Here is a 23,769-nt window from a genome sequence, read left to right as displayed (position 1 = left end):
GATAGATCAGCTTTGTGTTCATTCTTCACCAAGAAGGGAAAGGAGGCAACCCCCAGCAGCCCACAGACTTGACTTACAACAAAAGCAAGACGGTGCAACATTTGTCCACTTGCAGCAGAAGCTTCCTGTGGCCATGGGAAACGTGAGAAGGGGTTATGGGCAGTGTGTTGCATGTGGTTTAGGGACTGTTGCTCTAGAGGTTCCAGCCATGGTGATTATATCGGGTCTGAAATGGCACATTGCATGGGCCTGTGATGGAAATTCTCCATGAGATCTTTCGGGGCTCTTACTGTGATGTATTTGCTATCTTTTTGGCAACAGCCATACCCACCTTAGGAGACAGTTTCCAAAAAATAACAACCTTCGACTGCATGATACCTTAGGTATGATATGCAAATTGCTCAGATAAGGGGCAGGTAGTCAGCCTTACTTAATTGCAGTATCTGTTACTCTTGGCATTTATTTCCTGCAGTTAACTGTTAAACAACAGCTGTCCCACTTTAATGAGCTTTAAAAAAAAAGCTCATTAGTTCTGTCTTTCCTAACAGGCCCATTTTAGAGGCCTTCACTTAGCAGCTCTCCTGATTCATGACAAATAGAACTCATTTCCATGACTATTAGGATAATTTGCAGAGTGTTACACATAACACAGCACAGGTTTGCAATGAACCCTCTCTGAAAGCTCGGTTTTCTGCTGGTGACCATCTGTGGATCTCCCCGCATCTGTGTGAACAGAAGCCCTGTATGAAACTGAAAAGGTTAAATGAAAAGATCTACTGCCAACAGAAACCTCTTATTTCTTGTGAGCAGCTTTATTTTTAATGTGTTAACTCCAACTCAAAATTGCATAATGGTAGAAGCCTTTATTTTGCCCCTTATAGGACATGCATGGATACATCCCAAAAAGAAAGGCCATTTCAGATGCTTGAGGAGGATGAAATATGAATCTGCTGGGTAAGTCAGAGAGAATTTTGCTCCTAAATTTAAAAATGGCACAGGCTTAAGTTCAATTCTCCAAATACCCTAACGCATAGCTATTTTCAAGGCAGGACAGGGCATATACACAGAAAGAAAAGCATCTAGGGCTTCTGGGCTTCCCTCTTCGGATAGCAAAGAGGGCATTCAGCTCAGTGTAGATTCTTGCATAGGCCAGAGCTGCCACCAAGACTCTTATCCTGTAACTGTCCCCAGATGGCTGGGGTGAATGTGACAGAAAGGTTGTACCCAGTCAGTATTGATGTGTGAGGATTCATTATTTTTGCAGCCCTCAATTCTTTGGTTTGAGACATGCACTGTGCAGACTCTTAACTTCACCTAGAGGCGAGGCACTCTGTGCATTTAAATGACAAGCAAAGCCAGGATTGCAAGTCAACACAGACAGCAACAAGGAGGTGATTAGCATCATTAAAGGGGTTTACAAACTCAGGCTGAACTTTCTCCAATTACTTAATGAAACAAATTCACAAATTCAGTTTCTATTAAATCTTTCAGGTTGCCGCAACCAAGATTTCAAGGGGTGTGAATACACAGGGATTGGTTTGGTCACTGTTGTGGTAAAAGAAGGGATAGTAAGCTCTGACCCTGTGCATCTGAATTACAGGGACTAACTTTTAACCCTGCAAAGAAGAAAGATGCCCAAGATAACCTATTGAGTTCCCTTCCACACTGACTATGGTGTTTTTGCCCCATGGCACCAGGGCTGAATACAGGCCACAGATTTATAAGTGCAAATGACATATGGTGTTAACTTGGCCAACGAAGGATTTTTTCCCCCCTTAGTATTTTTCCTGTGCTTTGTTTGCCTTTCACTGTGTTCCTCCACAGCCTCCTGCTTGCTGTAACAGCCCTCACCAATGCCAGCTTTTCATTACACTCTTTCCCATAGACTAATCTGCTGCCCAGAGCAATAGCCTGAGCAAGTCTGGGGACTGAAAAGGGATCTCAAATTAAATCACTGCAGAGAAACTGCCCTTGTTCTTTCCCAGAGAAATGAAATACAGGTGTATCCTTGCCAGAAACAAAGGAACCCGTCCCATAGAGAAATGGCACTGCTGCAGTCCCTCACCAGGAGGGGACACGAGGGGACCGAACGCTGCTCCAGGCTGCGGGAGACGCCAGTGGGAAAAGCAGAGCCACTGTGCCTTGCTCCCTGCTTCCTCCCTGGGCTCGCAGGGGAGCGCGGGAGCCAACTGGCCATTACCCTCATCCTCAGGGTATCCAGCAGGAAGCACTGCTGCTGTTTTGAAGCTCAGGTTTACTTAAGCTTTTCTTTTCCAATTCAGATCCCAGGCTTTTCCGTAGCATGGATTTCTTTATTACAACAACGTGTACCCAGGCCACTGAACTGCACAGGCCACTCTCCTGCATGGCAAATTACCGTGCAGGGAGAAGAGCTATTCATTTTCCACACAACGTTTCTGCTAGAAAGGCTATTTTTCATCAGCTTGGCAGAGGAAGGAAAGGGCCAGCAGAAGGGCAAGACCAGCCCATTTTTTCCTCTAGCTCAAGAGCTGCTTCTCAGAAGACCTACATTTTTTGACAGGAAATAACTGAGAAGCCTAACGAAGCATCCTCCTCCCTCCTCAGTTCTGTAACCGCGACTGAAAAGCACCACTGTACAATGGCGTAACCACCGGATCGCCCACACCGCCATATTAGCGCCAGTGCGCGGGGGAAGGCGGGGGCGCGTTGCACAACATGGCGGCGGCCGCGCGGGGGTGGGCAGAGCCTGCCCCCGGCCCTGCCTCACCCGGCTGGGCCGCAGAACTTTCCAGAGCCGCCTGTGGGAGGTGGCCTCCTCCGTGTGCCGGTAGGGGAGTAGGCAGGGCCTTTTCGTCTCGGTGGCGCGGTCGCTGGCAGGGGCAGGCGGCTCCGGAGGACCCCTGGCTGTCCTCGATGGCACTGCGAGCAGGTGAGGGGGTGCGCGGGGGGCCGGGGCTTTTGTGGGCTGGGTCAGGGCGTTGGGGCTTCGTGCTCATTTTGCACGGGTGTTGGGAATCAGGCAAAACCCGGGGAGTGGGGTGCTAGCCTCCTAAATCTCTGGGTTTAACGTTCTGAGTGTGTTTGTTGTAGTAGAGCTGATGCGCTGGAAGGTCGTTCCAGGGCAGAAAATACTTTCAGGGGCATTGCAGGCTTTTATGAGTCTAATTTGTGCAAAAAACCGTTGTTTTAACCAGAAATGTTGAACCCCTTGAATTGGATCATGCTAATAATAAGGTTCATGCTAATAATAAGGTCCTGTAGCTAAGTTGACTTCTGATGTTGCTGACTTTGGCTGCTTCATTTTGCCCATGCCGTGGCTTGCAGCAGGGTACAACCAACTTAGTGTTTTCATTTTAGAGGCAAGAAGCTGGATCAGTCTTCTTATTTGAACCAGTAATGGACCTCTGCACAAGAACACGTCTGGGCCTTTCTTGCCGAACCACGTGTCTCAGTGAATCTAAAGTAGGTAAACAGCAGTGAATATTGGTGGTGTTTCCTGCAAAGATACCAATGTGGTTGTTTTCTTAATAGCATAGGTTGCCTTTCTGGAAGCTCACTTCGTGATGGGAATGTGGTTGCCATGCAGTGAAGCTGCTGTCAGGTGGTGGGAAATTGGAAGAATCTCATTTTTTCTCATTTAGCTTTATTGCTTTACTTCTGGAGTCTTGTGCTACCTCTGATTCCAGGTTAGTTCGCTGCTGCCCTGTTGATTGTAACACACTAGAAAATAAGGGAGAACCTTAATTAATCTGTACAAGGACAGGCCGCAGTGCAAATTAAAAGTTACCATGTTTTGCACAATGTTTAGGTAATTTGCTAAGGAACTGAGAGACCTGAACGTCAGCCTTTGTTTATAACAGGGTGATAATTCCATTATTTCAGGGTATTACTTTGTGACAGTGACTTCTCTTCCAGTGATTTACTCTTTTTCTCTAAAATGAGTTTGAAATAAAATGAAACAATAAAGTTCTTTCATGGAGACAGGCAAAAGCCCAGAGAATGATGCCACATGGACTGCCATCCAGCTTTTTTTCTTTTGGAGGCACATTCAGCCTGGTAGCCTTCCATAACTTAGTAGATGTGATCAGAAAACATCTTGAGTCTGAGCAAGTCTTTGTTGCCTTATTGCTATCTCCCCTTGTCTTGGGAGCTAATAGGTGTAAAACGTTGAGGGAGAGCATTTACGAAGTCTGATTATTCTTGATATTGGCCCTAGCCCTTATAGCAGGCCTGTGGAGGTGTGCTGACAGGTGAGCTGCTCAGTGTAGCAGCTGAAAAGTACTGTACAATGCTGATGAGTAGATTATTTTCCTTTGCTTGAGCTTGGACGTCACATAGGATGAAGCAATATAAAAATAACATGGTGCTAGGCGTGCTTGTAACATCATCCTTCTCAAATTGGCAGGTTTCTTTAAATCAAATTTCCCATAATTTCCCACTGTTATTCTGGGAAGGTGGAAGCATGTTGGAGCAGGTCAATCAAAAAAATGTGTTTGGGAACTAAAAGTGTCTTAGTAAATCTTGTGGGATTTGAATTGGAGCTTTGATGAGGAAGGAAGTAGTCATTCTCTCCCACAGAGCAAAGCAAAAGACCTGTTAAAAGCTACATGATGCATTAGGTGATTTATACTTTATGGATTTATCGGCTTTGTACCTTTCTTGCTTATCACCCATGATGCTGTTTGTACAAAGTAATTCTGGTTAGCTGTAGGTTTGCTCCTGCTGGGAACACCAGCACATTTGAGGAAAAGAGCTTTACCAGCAATGTATAAGTCTAGGAGAGCAGCTGGCAGAAAATTGGTACCTCGTGCTATGGGACGATCAGGAGATGTAGTTCCAGGGTAAAGCAAAGGATGTAAGAATATCTTTGTGCCACCTGGGAGTACCTAATACTTTAGCATGCTAGACCGCTCTGTTTGTACTGGACGTGACACCGTGGTAATTCCTATATGCACTACTGCTACAACAAAAGTTGTTTCTTTCTCTAATAGTACCGTTTTACAATTCCTTTTCCACAGCGTACAAACTTTTCTTTTTATTATTTGAAAGAAGAGGTGACTTCTTCAAGTACTCTTGAGAGCGCCAAAACGAGCAGTAAAAGCTTGCTCTTTGCTTCCATCTGTTTAAATTACAGTCAGATCTCTAATAACTGGTACTATGAGATGTAGTCATTTTTGTTTGGGTTCTGATCTCATGCTTTTTATGACCTACTGTAGCCCAGAACTGGCACAGATACATAAATTAAAGGATGTGCTATGAATTTACTCAGACTTTCATCATTGAGTACTCTTGCGATGGCAAACCAACCTACAAATTCCTAATGTGAGCTGTTGCTCCTTTCAGCTATGACAGTACTGATCTTTGGCAATCTCTTAAATGATATACTTCAGAGCAAACAATTCCTAATCTAGCAGGATGGTGTACAGTCTCACTGGGACTTGGAGTTCCTGTGCACGTTGTTGCGGTCATTGGGACAACTGGGATTTACTTTTGATTGACTGGTGCTCCAGAGGCCTTTGGCTTGACCTCAGAGCTGAGCTAAGGTGTTAAAATAGTTATTTTTGGTAATAAATGACTAGTCAGTCTGACAAGTGAAACCTTTCTGGTCCTTGCAGAGAATATCCTTTGTTCCATGTAAACGCTTTTGCATCCTGTGGAAACGCTAATTTGTGTCGGGCCTAATGTGAGCACTTCCTTCCTCAGGTTTTGGCTTTGTTAGAGAATCTGCTTTATTCTGAAGGAGACTTGTGTACAACAGGTGCACAATATCAAGTGGGGAGAAGACCAAGCGGGATCACTTTGGCAGTGTCTTTATATTGATGCTTCCCACTTCCAGATGGGAGCTCCTGATTCTCTCATTAATTTCTTTGCTATTAATGTCATTCCTGTTCAATCCTGTATGCATTCCAGAAGCCACAATGATAGTAAACCCACCTTCCATGTTATTCATCTTGCTGGAATTGCAAATAAAAAATTACAGGGTATATAAATAAAATTTGTGAGAGGTGACTTTTCTGTTTCTTCCTTATAAAAATGGCAATGGAACAAGCTCCATCTTGTTTGAACTTCTAGTCCTGGCATTTATTATTAATGTGTCTCACCGCAGTATGCCAAAGGCAGCAATGTGCATTCCTGACAATATGGACTTCAAGTACTAAAGATCGTAATTTTACGATTTCATTCCTTGTTATGTTTTATTTTTAGATTATTCTAATGCGTTTTTTACTTTAGGTTCACAGGAAAAACAGGCCATTTAAAAACATTTTCCTGTAAAGCATACTTTTTAGTGTCTGTTCTGATCCTTTCATTTGGCTATTCAAAGGTAAATAAGCCAGTATCTTCAAAGTGTTTCATTCTTATTAAAATTTTAAAGTTTCTACTTCATCTTTTGTTGTATTGCAGATACAGTTGTAGCCAAACTAGAAAAGTAATTGGCTTTTGTAGCCTCTTTCTTACTTGGCTTACTCCATCAAATGTTTTAGTTAAAGTACTTTCAGGAAAAAGTTTTCAGAAGGCTTGAGACTCCAAGCGTGTTGTGACTTAGACCTAGCGGTGGAACGAATACCTAGAAGTGTCTGCTGGAGTTTGCCAAAGCAGCTTTACCAGGGTTGGAGTTGCTGCTGTCAGTTCGATAGGCGAAATGTTACTGCTGCTGTTCTGTGGTTGTGGGGCCTCATCTTGCAGGGTTTGGTCCCACCCTGTTGTTCCTGCTCTCAGGCTCCCAGTATGGGAATTCACCAACAAGAGGGTTTGAAGAAGCCTCTGTCCTTCTAAAACTTGTCAGGAGATCTGACAGACTGGGGCTAGGGATTTTAATAATTCAACTCTTTCCTCTGAGTTCATTATTTTTTCCACTTTCCCATTTATGCTAGCCTGCCATGCCCTTTGCCGGTATGGTGCAGTTCAGGATTCCGCTTATTTTCTTGGATTGCTCTCTCACTAAAGTTTAAATTGTTTGTTGCCCTCTAACGTAGATGTTTTTTCACTTGTCCTGTTTGAGTGACTTTCATCATGCATGTCAAACAGCTCCCTCTATAACACATAGAAAAACACGGTGGGGGCATTAATTCTGACAAGGCATTGTAACAGTGAAAAATGTGAGACACAAAGATAAGTTTAACCTTTTAGTGTGAAAACTGACTTCTGCTGTACAGACTTTGGTCAGATTATAGATCGGTGATGGAGTACAGGCTTTTACTCTCTTGCACCATTTTCTTGCAAGCACTAAGATAGGGATCTAAAGAGGTCAGGTTGCAGCATCCAGCTGTTTAGGGAGTCTGGTGACCTGGCTGAATACATTGTATTGATTTAGAACAATGTTTTTCTCCAAGTAAGGTGATCAAGAAAATGATGTTTTTAAAAGGTGATTCTGTGTCAGTTTGATACTTAAAAACAAAGTTGGGGAGCAGATTTTACAGGGTGTTGTGGAAGCCACAGCTTGGAATGCTGTTTTGATTGTATATATAACTTTTTTTTTAAGCTGATGCCACAGTCTCACCCATTTCATTTTTCTGTGCTTGTAGATCAAAAGACCTTTTTGTAAAACTGAAAGGGTTCAGGAGTGTATTCTTGGATTGAAAATGACTAGGTGTAGACTTTGCTGCTTTACTTCTCTGTAAAGTACTTACTGTGCTGCTAGTATAACCACTGTCCATTTTGAATGGGCCACCCCTACAAGTTCTGAGTATTTTCGACACTAAATACTGTATCAATATTAACAGAAATGAACGTACTGTCCTTTGGTGCTCCCTGGAGTTACGCCATTGATTTAAATGGCACTTTTGGTTAGAAATGAGCTTGTATGGCCAGGTCTGTAACTCAAGCATGGCCCTGCAGATGTTCTTGGACTGTACTGTTATGACAGTTCTGCGTGAGCTGAGTTGCTCTAAGTATTTAAAAGCCCTTAAAATGAGCTTGTTAAGCTGGTTCTGCTACAGAAGACATGACCTTTCAGGTAACTCATAAACCCCTTGGAGATCTGTTAGCATTCTGTTGGCAGGCTGAACATAGTCTTCGGGAGTATTATATTACATGATCAGTAAAATCCAGCTAAGAACTTACTGCCATGCTGGTTCGATACTGACTGTAGCCATAAAAAGGATACAGGGTAGTGGCTGGAACATGAGCATGACTTTTTGGTATTGAACTCTGATTTGTGGTTTCATCTTTGCATTATCTAGTTTATGTATCACTAAAGCATTTTAAACTGCAGGCTGAACGAGCCTATGCAAGGGCTGAAGGAGGCTATCCCTCTTCTGTCTCCAGGTAGTACTTTGTTCAGAGGAAAAAGTTGAGACATGGGAGCACTGCAACGTGGGTTATTGCTGTTCAGTCCTGTGCATCGTGTTGGGGACGCTGTTTCACCATTGGTTGTGAGACTGTAGGAATGAAGTGATTTGGGGAAGATTTACTGTAATGAGCCAAATGCCTGTTCTGAGCATTTTTCTGTCTCTCTTGTAGAATTCTATAATCCAGTTTCCATTGACCTGGATTACTCCAGCCTGAAGCTTAAAGTTCTCTAGGTGGACCAGAGTTTTGTGTTGGGGCAACAGGTGTATGCAGTTCAGGAGTCATTTAACCAGGGATAGACTGCTCCTTTAAAGAATGTACTAGTAAGGGACCAGCATGTGAAAGAAAATGGCTGCTTTTTTTTTTTTTTTTTTGTTATGGTACTTAATGCCAAAGGTGTTAGTGAAGTCCAAGGGCACACAGTAGCTGATTTGCTGTTGCTCTTCAGTGGCATGTGCTGTCACTTGCTGGGTTCTTTCAGTGCAGCGTATTGCTTGAATACATGTGGCACTTGGTGAGAAATGAGTATTGGTGCTCAAAAATTAATGAAAGGTTAGCAAAAAAACTCTTTCTGGAGGGAACTGAAAATTCTGAGTTGGAGATGTCAACACCTTTGGGGATCAGGGCCCTACTTTAATTGGTAAAAGGTTTGTGCAGGTTTGGAGATGGAGATCATGTCTAAAAGAGCTGTATCCTTTTAAAAATGTTCTAGTATTGTACGTAAGCATTATCTGTGATATTTGAGATGTGGCCTGTTTAGGACAGTCTTGTAAAAAGCAGGTGTTAGTTATACACTACTGCAAATGATTTGGAGTGGAGAGGGGACCCATCCACGTCACCAGCATCATCTCATTCCACTGGGGCACAAACCCTGTTGAATGCTGTCAAAGTCAGGGAATGGGATAATATCCATTCCTGCTCAGTAAAGTCCAGTGGTAGCTGTCCCTGTAGCTGGGACACTACGGTTCGTTTATTTTCAGCTACTGGGCTTGAAATTTTTTGGGTATTCTCATGGAATGCATCTGAACATTTCCATGCATATCTCTCTAGAGAGAATGCGTATTTGTAAAGGAAATCTCAGATGATAATAGAGGTCACCATCTGAATTTGAATTTTGTGTATTTTGCAAACTACCTTCTTTGTGGTACAGTGCACAGTAAGCAACTAAAGTTGTTCATTGTCTGTAAACAGGACTAAAATTTTGTTTCCTACTTCATATTATTGTTATGAAGCTGTATATGCGAATATTGAGTTCCTAGATGCAGATTTTTGGTATTAAGCGTATACTTAATTTTCTGTGAAAATGGGCACTAAAATAATAATTGATCAAGTAGAATAATTGTCTCGCAAAAAGCATGAGAAATGTGAAAGTGAGGTGCTCTGATACTGTTAGAATAAAGTGGGGACATGAGTAGCTTTGGAATTAAGGTAATGCTTCTCCGCACGGGAATTGGTTCTTTTTCCTTGTTCTGAACTTGTCACTCCTGTTGCATTTAGTGAAGAAATCTCTTCAAGTGTTGTGTGCGGAGCTGTGGCTCAAAGTCTCTCCAGCTATATCTTACCTCATTGTGACCTGTGCATTCAAAAGCTCCCTTTCTGGTAAAAACATAAACCAGCTCTTAGAAAAGCGCATGCTCCTGAGAGCAGTGGATATCTCCAGTTTCTGTTTTGTCTCATCTCCTGTCAGTCTTCACCTGTTCTGTTTAGTTGTTATCTGCTGCTTAGTGTTCTCATTTTCGAACTACGGGGAACATGAATCTATCCATACAGTGAATTACTTAGCACTAGACCTGGCTAGATATTTTTTAGAAGGCAATCAGAGGGGGATTTGTGTTGTTTAGGACTCCTGTAGTCTTAAAAGAATGTGAGAGCAGTCCCTGCAACAGAAAATCCCAGTGGCTCTGGCAGTCTCCTGGGAAATGAGAAATCCAGGGTAGTGCCTGATTTCCCAGATTCAAACTGGGATCTTAATCTGAATCTACTAGAAGAGAGCATCATGTTGCACAGATCACGGTGGTCTGGCTAAGTGTTGTTTGTTGATCGTCATTCTTGTTAGGAGAACTGAGAGTTGCAGCCTTCTGCTAGTGAAAGGGGTACCTAATGGAAGTAGAGATTAGTGTAATAAGGTGTGGACATCTTAGAATTTATTTACAGGATCCTCCCAATAACATAATGTTTATCTGAAGTATTGAAATGTTTTGAGTCAACTTCGTTGCTGGTTTTTCAGTCCCGGTTCTGTTTTTCCCATAGTCTGTGTAGCCCGCACTTTGGTGGAAGGCAGACTAGGCCGTTAACACCCATAGCCAACATTTTTACACCTCTATGTGTATATCCTTCATGGTAGACTGCTTTGTCCACAACAGCACCTTTTTGTGGAAAAGGCTTTACTCTCCTAAGCATCAGGGTCTTTAGGTTTGTTAGTATCGTCATTATTTCTGTAACTCAGTTCTTGGGACATGTAAAGAGATCTGGGCTATCATATGTTTTTTCTTTTTCCTTTTGTATACTAAGCTTTCAAAGTCTGGAGTTCAGATCTGGTGGGAGGTTGGAAACCTTACCTTATATTGAATTAGAACAGCAAATAAAATCCTGGGACATATAGTGTACTACAGCATACATTAACTCAGGCTATGCTATCATTTACAGCTCTATCTAGAGCAAACTGCTTGGGCATTGAGGAGAACAACCAGGAGTGGGGCACTGGAACTGAAAGCATGGGAGGGAAGGGGAGAGGGATGCAGACACACACACACTGATGTGGAACAGGCCAACAAGCCTGTTGTATAGAGAAAGTAATAAATGCAAAGGGAGAATAAACTGCTCTTCCTTTTAAATCATTCTGTGCAAATGTCGAAGTATGAAAATATTCTGAACATTTTTACACTTAATGTTTTTTGCCTGTGTCAGAGGTCAGTCTAAGCGCACGTGCTTTTTTACGCTATGAATTATTCTGTACAACAATAATTATTTGTTAACATAGAAACTGTGTCCACTGCTGTGTTGCTATAGAAGCAGCTACTTTCAGATGAATTGTATAGTGTACAAGAAATAAATCAGAAGACTGTAAGCAATGTGAATGTCTCCTTTACTGATAAGCTGAGTTACTCAAGTAACTTACTGCAGCATCACAGAATCCTAGAATGGTTTGGAAGGGAATTTTAAAGATCATTTAAATCAACCCCCTTGCCACGGGCAGGGACATCTTTCACCAGAAGAGGTTGCTCAAAGTCCTGTCCCACCTGACCTCAAACACTTCGTGGCATCGACAGCTTATCTGGGTAACATGTTCCAGTGTCTCGCCACCCTCATCATAAAAAAATTTCTTTTTATGCAGTCCGGGATACAGTTAGCTTTCTGGGCTGCAGGGGCACATTGCCAGCTAATGCCCAGTTTTTCATGCACTGATATCTCCAAGCCCTTCTCAGCAGCATTACTCTAAATCCATTCATCCTACAGTCTGCTTGTTGAACGTCATGAGGTTTGCATGGGCCCGCTCCTCAAGCTTGTCAAAGTCCATCTGGATGTGGTCTTCCTTCCCTCTAGCAAATCATCTGCACCACTCAGCTTGGTGTCACCTACAAACTTGCTGAGGGTGTACTCAATCCTGCTGCCTACATTGTTGATGAAGGTATTATACTGGTTCCAGTACAGACCCTTGAGTGGCACCACTCATTACCGGTTTCCATTTGGATGCGGGCTTGGACTGTATCTCTTCAATGTAGCAGCAAGAATGTTGTGGGGGACCATATCCAAGGCCTTAACAGAAGTCCAGGTAGATGACATCTGTAGTTCCTCCCTGTCCACTGATGCAGTCACTCCCTTGTAAAAGGCCATTGGATTGCTCAGGCTTCAGGTGCTTCGATTTCATCACCCTACATAACATCTTTTTTCCTTCCACATTTCTACCTTGCCTCCTGCCTACAACCCCAAGAAAAGGCTGCGGCTCAAAGCACAGAGTGAGGATTTTGGCAGAGTTCAGATCAGACAGTTTTAAATTATTTCTTCTAGAATTTAACAGACACTGGCAAGCTGTCTTTTATTTTTTTAGCTTTTTTCCTAGTATTACAAGATCTACTCTGATAAATACTGTTTTCTCTGGCTTGGATAATAAGACAGTGTTAACAATAGCAATTGGTATTGTTCAGTCAGGGGAGAATTGGAAGTGCGGAGATGGGTGGATTTTGCTGCTGGGTTTGAGTGCTCACAGGTAAACTGTATCCTGGAGAATGCTGTGCTTTTGTTTGACACCAAGACTTGCTGCTAAGGTTCAAATTTGGAATGTGACAATTTTAGGGGTGTGAATAGTTGCATCTAACGAACAAAAGAAGCCAGGAGCAGTTCCTTGGCTGTATAGCTATGTGATTCGGCCTGATTGACATCGAAGTGCCTAATCTGTCCTTTTCCTCTTTTTCCACAGGGTAGCTGTGGCCAGACTGCATCGAGGAGGACAGTTACTAATACATCTTGCCCATAGTGCTGCACCTGGGCACTGTCTGTTGTGGACCAGTGTGAAGGACAACTATGCTAACAAATAATTCGGATGATACTAGGTACTGTTCAAGCTTGTACCATGCCCATGTTTTATTTACTAATATAGTCAGCAAGACTGCTTTAAAGCCCTAAAGTCTCTTTAATGTGAGCATGTAGGATGGATACAGCCTGAGAGATGTAGAGACTGATGTGCCTAAAAATGAGATTTAAGTGTCATGTGTCTGAAGCCTAAAACAGAGGTACAGGAGACCTGTGTTCTGATAGCTGTGAAGTTTGCTAGATGCTGACAGTCACCCAGTGCCAGCGCTGCTCAGGCTTCGCAGAGCCTTAGCTGGAGGCACACGCTGGTTTCTCTGTGTTGCCGGGTTTGCCTTTGGTATGTGTTACGTTCAGAAGACTGGGAGCTAGGGACTAGTATCTGTGATTTACTGCTCATAGAAACAAACACTGATGGAGACAGACCAGGAAGAATAAGAAAAACATTATGTACTGAAACAAGATTCTTTTATTTCAGTGCCGTACAAAGAAATAGGAGTTACTTTGCTTTGAATGAAAGGACTGAAACTAAAAAATGAAGCGGATGAAATTACATTCGTGTAGTACTAGGAATCCTTGGATATCAAAGCAGTGAAAAATGATAGCTACCATGTCACAGCATTAAATAAATATTTACATATCTTTAAACTAATGCATTAATTCCTTGATTTACTGTTACATCATTGGTAACTTAGTTTCCAGCATTATAATAGATTACCACAGACAATGCTGTCTTAGCCATCAGTCTTTCAGCCCGTGATTTCCTTATGTTTAAAATGCACTGGTACAGCAGCAACGCTCTACCAAGCCACCTCTCCAAAACCTTAGCAAAACCAGTCAGCCTCTTCTTTTTTTTTTTTCTTCTTCATAAAGAATGAATCCGCTCAATTCTGGTAATTACACTGAACTTTGGTTACGTATAGTAACACTGTAAACAGTGGGCCCAGTTCACAGTCAAATAAGGTGAACTCATTGTATTAAGGTCATGAGAAATTACTGTTTTTAAAAAAAAAGAAAAAAAAAAAAGATTGCTACATTGTCATCCTGCAGCACCAAACACAATAGCTGCTCAGTTTTGGACTCTTTCAATTAAAGTACTGTTTTTCAACTTGAATCAGGACAGGTCATCTGTTTTCCTCATAAATGTAGATTAATTACATTTTCAAAGATTTGAAAACATACTGACATAGTGGTTTGCAGCAGAGTGTATAGCCCCATTTACAGACTCTGGTTTTTTTTTTCTGTAATAAGTAAACATTAATTACACAGCTATTGCTGTGAACCAAGCCCATTGTCTAAAGGAAGTACATTTCTTGCCAAATTAAAAGTCTTTACATAAGAATATGTTTTTATAATGATTTATAAGGATTTGAATAGCTGCTGTGTAAGTTATTAAAATCATGTGTCTGCCTGCTTGCACTTTGTACCAACACAAAAAATGGATAAACATGCAGTAAAATGTAGCATCATTTAGAAAATAATGTGTAAAAAAACGGTTCAGTATCTTATATTAAAGCATTTACACTGCATAGGCATTCATATAAGGATATAGTATAATAAAACTCATCAAATATACAAGCATGCAGCAGTTGCCTTATATTCACAGTTCTAGAAATGACCACACATTGATTTCCTCAAATATAAATTGGATTATCCAAAATAGATTTTGCAGCCACTCTCCTTTGCAGTGGCAAACTATGTTCTCGTGTGCATTGCAGATACTGACCTATATAACAGGCCTAAGCTATGCCACTGTATTGTACACATCTGTGATAAATACTGTGTTTTGAAATAGGAAGGATAGTGAGAAGTTACCCGTACTTCTCACAGTAGAACTTGGAGACGCAATGCTTGAACTGAACAAAATATATAAGCATATTTATTGTATTCTCCTTAGAGAGTAACTCTGCAGCCTTGCCACACATCTAGCTACTGCATAAGCTGGCCATGCAGTTTTCAAAATAAGTTTAGACGGATTTTTCTATTTGATATTTTATTCCATAAGGAGAGGTATAGTAGTAAACATATAGTACACATCCTTTTTGCTCTGCAAACTTTACAAAGGACTCCTGCTACTTTTAGATTGTGTAGAGAAATACAATGCAATGCCAAAGTCACACTCAGAGATGTAAAATATGTTTGCAGAGAGGTCTTCTTTCTTCATTTACTCTTTTGAAGGTGGTGGTGTTACAAACAATGGTGAGCTTGGACCATCTTAACTGTCTCAAGATGACACTGCCCAGATTACACCCTCTCTGTGGCTGAATGCCACCTGGAGGGTAAAGTTGAGGTCATGTGGCTTGAAGTTGTCTGTGGTTTTGACTTGCCTGTTATTGCCCAGCTTGGCAGGTTAACATGGTGTGTGACTCCAGGACAACAGTGAACAAAATCCCTGGAGGCAAGGCTTGCGTTAGTTGTGTGAGGTTTGCAAACTCGGGCTCTCGATCCTGATACAGGTTTCGGATGTGCCAAGACAAAACCAGATTGAGGAGTATGACTTAAAAGCTTTTCCCCATCCAGATATTTTTCCAGTAGTGCCTGTGTTCTGCTTTTGTCCTGACTCCCCTTGTCTTCATATATAGTAATTTGTGTGTCTTTAAACAACATGTGCATGTACTGCCTTTTTCTGAGCACTTCAGGTAAAGCTGTGGAAGTAACCTTGTAGGATGTTACAGCACCAGTGATGCAAGTTGCAGGGATTCATCCCTGTGTACGAAGCAGCAAGGGTTTCAGAAACAGCATGTAGGAAATAGCTTGAAAAGGAAAAAGACAAGAGGCAGAAACATTTGCCAATGAAAAAGGGGAGCGAGGAAAGGGAAGAGAGAATTGGGGCAGTGCTTGCTGTTCTCTCTGTTTAAAAAAAAAAAAAAAAAATCCTCTCTGTAATGTTTAACTCAGAGAGAAACATTGCCCTTTGTTTTTGTGGGGTTTGTTTTTGTTTTTTTTTTGGTTGGTTGGTTTTTTTTTTGAAGAAGTGAGCTTTGGCACACATGTAATGTGGGAATGAAAAGGCTAGTAGATGGCTTTGGTAAGTGCTATCAGAAACGGTTACATTAATGTACTTCTGTGCTGTGGCCAGGAGTTTACTTTCGTAGTTCATTATTCGGAGTCTCTTCATGTGTGCATATTCCTGTTTTCTATTAAAGGGCACGTGGTCCTTTCCAGCAAGAGCTGTACTATTTCCTGTTGGTCTTATTTAAGAGTAGGGCAGCAGTGGAACAAGTAATTGTACTAGAGATGTTCCAAGCTCTTCTGGCAGATACACTCGTTTTTCCTCTGAGGATGTGTCTCTGTGCATATGTGCGTGTGGAGCCTCAGTTCTGTATTTGGAGTCTGATACAAGGACATTTGGAATATGATATGGGGGATCTGAGTGCTTTTATTGTATCAGCTGGCACTTGGAAAATGGGCTTACAGTTTATTTTATTTGGCTTGCTTGCTGCCACAGATGTTGCTTTTCCGCCTTTCTCCAGATTTGTTCACTAAGATCTCTGTGTTGACATCTGAAGACACAAATGCTGTGAGAAGTGGCTTTTTTTAATGATAATTTGGCAGTAGGGTTTGTATAAATATACACAGAACCCCATTTTTTTTTGGCCTACCTTGTAAGCTGTGTACAGCCATAGATGGACATAAGACTTTTGAATGCAGAAACCTTTGTACAACATACCAAAGCTAGTGGTTCACAGATTCTTCACTGCATCTCTGCCATATTAAGAACAGCAGTTTAGCTGTGGGGGCTGTCCACAACGTAACAGCATTTTGATTTATAAATTTCAACTTCATTAATCTGTGGTACTGCACTAGCCTCTCATTCTTTTTCCAGTTCTCATTTATTTTTTTAAATGTTGCAAAAATGAGAATGCGTCCTGGTTGGATCCTGATTTCTAACGCACATTAATATTTGCACTAAGTTCTTGGGGTTCCTCACTGAATCTCCCACTCATTTTTCTTTCCACAGGGAAAAGTCTTGTCATCTAGTTTGGAAATTTCTTTGAAGAATCTGGAGATTGCTAAAAGCAGATGTCACAGCTGTCTTGAGTATAGTGAGGAGGAGGAAAAGGAGCTCTCCTGAGAAGCCTGACGATTTGCCACTAAGCTGTGAGCCCCAAGTTCCCACAGGTATGCACCACCTTTTGAGAATTAATAGAAGTTGGATGTGTAGGATCTTTGGGTTTTTTATTTTTTTAGAAACCTTATCAGCTCTATTTCTTGCAGCAACCTGGGCTATTCCTTGAAAAGAGGAGACAGTGCGCTTTCCATTTTTACCTGTCTCTTCCACGCCTCTTACAAAGTGAAGAAATTAATTAATTTCCTGAAGACAAGGGGTGTTTGACCTCTCACCTTTTCATGCTAGTTAGCCGCGCATTTTGGTCATTGCAAATCTGGTTGTATGGTAAAGAATGGCTTACACTAGACTAAAATGTGGCCACCAGAAGAGGTATTTATATCACCAGAAGAACGTCTACCTCATTTAAAGTTTGCCAAACATTCTACCTTCCCCCAGTCCCCTTCTCTTCCAGATTTTACACGTGTCTCTCCAGGTGAAGAATTATGAGGCACCCGGAGTTATGTGTTTGACCTCCTTTATTATGCTTTCTCTGGTATCGCATTAGGTGACGGAACTCTCAAAGGGCAAAAGCATAATGAGCAGCCAGCAATTTTCATAAGGAGCAGATAACTAAAATATCTTGTTTTCTTTGCTCCTCAGGCAATGACAAGTGAAAAATGTGGCCTGGGTTGCTGAAGAAGCGGGAGACAGTGAGAGGACAAGTGAGATAAAAAAAGCAGCCCCCTGATGTTTAGAAAGAAACAGCTGTCACTTCCAGAAGCATCTTGCTTTTCTGTCAAGTTTCAAGAAAAACATGAATGCAGGTACAGTGTAATTTGAAGAAATGCAAATAAGGACTAATGTGGAGTAATGGAATACTGAGCAAGTCCACTTGAAAACGTTTGTTAGCAAGTCAGTCAATAAAATGTTGTTCCACACGCTTTCATTCGAAGAGCTTCTCATTTTATGTGTTATATGCTGTCTTGCTTAGACAACGCTGCATATAACGGTGCATGCCTTTAATCTTTAACATAAAGATTCCTTTCCCATTAAGATCCCCATTAAGTACCTCAAAGTTACATTTGAAAATAATTCCAACTTCTAAGTAAGTAATTTAGGACCTTTATATAGTTTGGAGGGATTTTTGCTTTTTTCATTTGAGTGTAATTTATTTGCCAATTTTGATGGCCTGATACTTGTGTGTTTTCATCAATTTATTAGGAGTTTAGAATGGTATCTGTCTGACTTGACTATATTTGTATATTGAGAGAATATATGCAAATGCCGCATACGTTGTGAAGTTTGCAGGCGTGTGCTGTGTTGTAAATCTTTGCTTATATAGCATTAGGAACTTCTAATGTACAAGGAAGAGCCCCATTTCAAATACAGATTTACTTCTCAGTATACAGGGGCAAGCTTTTATTGATGCTGATTCCTTTCTGTGAAGTTCGTAATTTTTAAAGGTTTCCTCTTAATTCTGAAAACGATCATGGGAGTTCACTCATATAAAAAAGAGCCAGGTGGATGCATAAGAAATACAGTATTTTTGGGGGAAAGAGCAAAATGAGATCGTAGCCCAGAGCTTTTAGGCCAGCACCCAGTCCCTTAGCGCAGTCTGATTCAAGTTGGTTTGCCTCTATAGCTATTACCCCCCTGTCCATCTACCCTGTTCCCTTTTATGCTGTTGTGGGAGGGACAGATATTGCTATGTGAGATTCAATGCCCAATATGTGTTCATGCAATGCCATTGCAATACATATAATTTGTCTTATTCATGTTTGTGGCCATGAAACATAATGCAGCACAAAATAATCCTCTGGAATGCTACAGTGGTTGGCCATTTTGTTATACTTTGTTGTATTCTGTAGCCTGAATGAGCTATTAATCAACCTTATTTCTGTTCTTAAAGCAAAAATTATCACGTTCATTTTACAGGATTAAAAAGAATTATTGAGTCTCCCTGTAAAATTGCCATGTAGAATTTGTTGTGAACAAAATAGAGCTAGCTCCATTGACTAGAGCAGAATAATTTGCAACCAGAATTGAACTGCACTCTTAAAATTTGATTCTAACAGGGTTTTCAGAAATGGGCCACAGCAGCTTGATTTTTGTCCTGTGTGTATTTTGATTTTCAGGGAAAACCTAACCTTAGCGTGTTGATGCAGTTGGGGCATACAGATACTGAATAGAAATGTGTTTTCATGAAACCCCCCATTTAAGTTACTGCATTGAATCACTCAGTGCAGCTGGATTCTTCATTCAGAGTCTCTTTAAATTCCTGATCTCAAGCTAATTCAAACACACAAGTTTGACAGCCGTTTTCTTTGAAGCCCATGCAGGGCTAATCCAAGCAGGAGGGGCAATAGAAAGCCCCACTGTAGTACAAGACTGGAGTTTATCTACTGACTTCAGCATCCACACAGTGTAAAGCACATGAGTTCTTTTCTTGTCTAAACTATTTTGAATGAGGTCTTTTTTTACATGCTAGTTTGGCAAGCTTCTAAGGCATTTGTGCAAAGTGATAATGCAAGAGCAACCTGATTCAACACGGAGAAATTCATACATAACATCCAGCAGTAATTAAAGTGAAAAACTGCAGCTAAGAAAAGCAATCACTCTACAGTATCAGTTGAGCTACTATACTCTGCAGTATCAAAAGTGGAATACGTTTACTGGTGCATTCAACTCAGGAGGTATCGTTGTGAATTTTAAATATACCAAGGATTCATTCTGTTTTTTACATAGATTGAATTGGATTAACAGTGATTAAAAAAACCCCATGAATATATACACACAGAAAGGATAGGAGTGGAAGAAAAACACAGTGCCAGCAATCTGGACCATCTGGAAACATACTATACATGTAGTCAGTATTGTCATATTAAAATGAAGGGTTAATTTTGAAGTCCAAAATGGCTTTAACAGAACTCAGCGCTTTCTATTGTAAGGCCATTCTCAGGAGTCAAGTGCATGATATTCAAGATGGGGATATTTATAAAGGACTTCAGTTTGAAGAGCTGGAATAGCCAGCTGATATCTTAATGAGAAAGTCTGCGCTATTTTCATTAAGTACCCACTAAAGTCACAAAAAAATCCTATAAATGCTTTGTCTGGGTTTCTGCTTAGATTAGGCTTAAATGGCAGGTAACATTCACGCACAGGTTAGTTGTTCAGTTTTTATGTATGCAAAACTCAACAAAGAGTAGGATTTAGGTAGCTAGTAGTAAAACAAACAACGGGTAGGTCTTCTAAATAGCATTCTGAGACTTCTTTAACTTGTTTCTCAAGCTCTCCTCTGAACCACCCGCAGAGCCTGGATTTACTGGAGGGAACGTTGGGCCCTGTACTGTGTAAAACTTTGTACAGCATGGCCCCAAATTCAGTTCAACGATGCGTTATTTTTAGAAGAAAGTGAGGAGAAAAAAAAAATCAGGCAAAACTTGAATCTGTTCCTGTCAGGGTACAGCTATGGCCATTGTGCTGTGGCATGTCATCCATGCTTTTCCGGTTGTCAGAGAGAAGGTGAGAGCAGTTGTGGATACTAGTTCATGCTTCAGGCAGAAAAAAGTGGTAGCTGGCCCAAAGCAACTTGAGACTCAACATGAAGATTTGTCAAGCAGCTACTGCATGATTTTTGGACTTCATCCTGTGCTTAAAGGAATTTCTTTAGTTATTCTCTTGGTATTAGTCAGGTGTTGGGGGAATTCAGATTTTATTTATTTTTACACCTTGGCGGGACAGAAGAATTCAACTGTGGTGTGGATTAGTTGATAATGAAGACAGGAGTAATTTGTGAAATATAATTCTAGAACAGGGCTTTGATAAAAATGCATAGGTTTACATGTGCTTGTGGTTTGGAATGTCATCTCACATTGAGTTTTTGTCTTTTTGTGACTCTAGTTTTAGGTACTAACCTGTAAACATCACAATATGGAAGTTCGCTGTATGCCTCGGAACCAGGTACAAGATCTTTATCAGGACTTCGCATGAGGAACAGTTAAACAAAAACTTGTATGAATAAGGCACTAGTAAATGTTTGCAGCAAACAACAATTACAGTCTATATTCTTTAAGAATAAAGCTGTTCTGTTTAGGAAGTTGCCTTTAATATGACAGAGTTACCGATGCCAGTTAGAAGAGGCTTAGAGAAAGTGCATCTTTTGGATTATGCCTGTTAGGTCTGTGAGAAACCACTGAATGCAAATCCCTGTTAAGTTTGGAAACACCCTGCACAGTGGTGATACTCAGGAGAGCTAAAGCAAGAGGAAACTGGTCTAGATTCCGATTCCTGCTAAACCAATGTGAAGTCACTGTGACAGATTTGCTCCAGATTTATTTACAGTGGTAGAAGGATCTGAAGGCAGAATTGGGGCTGCTGTGGCAAACCTAGTTAAACAGTAACAGTGCTAATCCAAACCAAATAATTGGCTGTAATCCCCATAAACAGCTTCAAATGAGAATCTCATGGTTTTAATTTCCTACTTGCTGAAGTCCAAGGATGCACTTTGTCTTTTGGGTAACGTAACAGACCAAAGCCGGTTGCCATTTTAAACAGTTATTAAAATATGAATCCATAATTTATACCAAATGAAACTTGAGGCTGCCAGTCCGGTTGTAGGATGGCTGACCGCTATTTTGCGTTACAAGTTGCTCAAAAAAAAACCCCAAACTCTTCATAAAACCAGAACATACTGCCATTTTTAAAACGTACTTTGACATAGCAGCTCTTCTGGCGGGGTTCATTGAAGCACCAGAATTTATTCATCAAGCCAATAAGAAAGCATTTGTAAACGAATAGATCTGGTTAATATTAATGACTGTATGTCCCTGGGATCTGTCCCGTAAAACTACTACATCCGAGTCATTCATTTGGTATACTAAATGGAAGGTCAGTGGTAACTCCACAGTCTGATTTCATCACTAAATCCCGCTCTGTAAACAGACAGCTTCACTTCAGCATCTGACAAATTTCTGTTCCACTCAGATCCTCCATTATTTGTACAAGACATCATTTAAAAAACTTTTTAAAAACAAGTTTCTAGTATCCATAATGCAAGAGGGAAAAAATAACATTGATCCATTCCTGTATATTATTGCCATCAGGTGCTACAATTGACAACTCTGGACAGCGGGGTTTTTTTGTTTCCTTGGGTTTTTTTGTATCTTATGTAAGGGCTCAATAGTAAATCTCAAGCTTTAAGATCACCCATCCATGAGGACCTCAGAACCTTTAAAAATTCTCAGCCATCTTTTAAAAATGTGGTGGTTTTTTTGTTTGGTTTGGTTTTGTTTGTTTTTTTAGCTTTGACTGATAAAACTAAATTCATTGGTGGTATAAGTTGGATGAATTTTTCACCAGAAATTAATCTAGACTAATATTTATTTCTAAATCAAAACAAAACAAAAACACCCCAACAAATAAATTAAGTGCTGGGTAACTCTCTCCCATACTTGCTATACGTATTCTGAAGTTATATACAGAAGGGAGAAAATACAGAAATTTCTCGTCACAAAGATCTTTCCTTCATAGCAACTGAGGAAACCTTTTTCTTTTTAGATATTTGTTTCTTACATGAATGTCAGAATATATGCTATTTTCTGTATGTGGGAGGAGGCTAATAAATGGCATGTGTTTATCTGAATATTAGAAAATGTTTTTGAGCATTAGAGCTGTGCAGAATCTTTTCTGTAAAAGAGAACAACTTTCAGTAAGATGACGTAAACGTTGGCAATTGCAAAAGAAACAAACGTTCCTGGTCAAAAGTGTGCCTTTTGCAGTCAGAACTAGTTTTGTCACGTGTCTCTGTCTCTAGCTGGCAATTTGAAGTTGTGCATATGTTACCTTATAAGAATTTCCTTAGCTGTGCTTCCTTGGAAATAAATTTGAACTTTTTTTTAACCTTGTAAATGAAACCTGTGTTTCTTGAAAGTCAAGGTGGGTTTTTAACTTGTTCTTAAGATTTGAGTACATTGGGACATGTTTGGTTTCCTTTCTGCTTTTGAAGTCTGCGTTTTGGAAAAAGCTCTGTGAATATTTAACAAAACGCAGAATGCAGTTTGCTTTCATAGCCGCCTTTCTTCAACAGAAGCAGAGGGATACTACTGAAACAGTTTTATTACAAAATGAAGCTATTAAAGCTCTGACTGGAGAAAAATCTGTTGCTGAACATTTATACTTATTTTTTTCAAGGAGCAAATTCATGCTTTTACAGAACATTTGCTTCTTTTCGCAACTGAGTTGTGTTTGTAGAGGCACACTATTCACACCAGCTGAAACTGTCACCTAAATGAAGGCATCACATTTCTGTTTGTGCTGACGTATTCACCTGTATGGATGACATTTTAACAAAAAATGCCATTTCACAACTATTATTTTCTTAAGTAAGAGTTAGGAAAGAAAAAAACTTCCAGGTATAAAACCAAACAAAATGACTATATGATTGTTTAACAACAATTATTGCATGATTTTGCATAACCCTTGACTTTTCTGAAAAGCAGTATTTGATTTTTATATGTGCATTGGTTTGATTCACTGCATTTTATATGTGCATTGTTGGTTCACGCAACTGCTGACTCCACTTGATAAATATTTAACTTGGGGAAGAAATTTTCTTGAGATTACCAAAAAAGAAAATATAAAATCAGTCCTAGGTCTTTGCTGTTAATACAGAAATTTTCATTGTTAGATGAAATATAGTATAATTGGAAATAACTATTATGTTGAAAGGAATCCACGTTACTTTGATTAAAAACCCATTTATCTCAGAGGCTTTAGGGATGATGATGAATTTGATGAGGCCAACTCCAAACCCTCAAAACCTCCTCATGCTTTTAGGCGATGAATGAATTACCAGTTGTGTAACTCTTATGTATTTTAAGGCTAGTTAGACGTGGAATCGTGATCCTCAAACTAAATGCTCA

At 40.5% G+C, this 23,769-nt stretch overlaps 1 long non-coding RNA gene across 1 annotated transcript; it reads left to right on the top strand.

Moving 5' to 3' along the window:
* The first annotated feature begins 2,825 nt into the window (after positions 1–2,825).
* Positions 2,826–22,706, top strand: LOC128907910 (uncharacterized). Its single transcript, XR_008465786.1, has 5 exons — positions 2,826–2,911; positions 12,689–12,821; positions 16,760–16,920; positions 17,510–17,673; positions 20,750–22,706. It is a non-coding gene; the product is annotated as an uncharacterized LOC128907910 (long non-coding RNA).
* The last annotated feature ends 1,063 nt before the right edge of the window (positions 22,707–23,769 follow it).

The sequence above is a fragment of the Rissa tridactyla genome, chromosome 3 (genome assembly GCF_028500815.1).
Source record: "Rissa tridactyla isolate bRisTri1 chromosome 3, bRisTri1.patW.cur.20221130, whole genome shotgun sequence".
Classification (NCBI taxonomy): Eukaryota; Metazoa; Chordata; class Aves; order Charadriiformes; family Laridae; genus Rissa; species Rissa tridactyla.
This window is presented reverse-complemented; position numbering and strand designations above follow the sequence as displayed.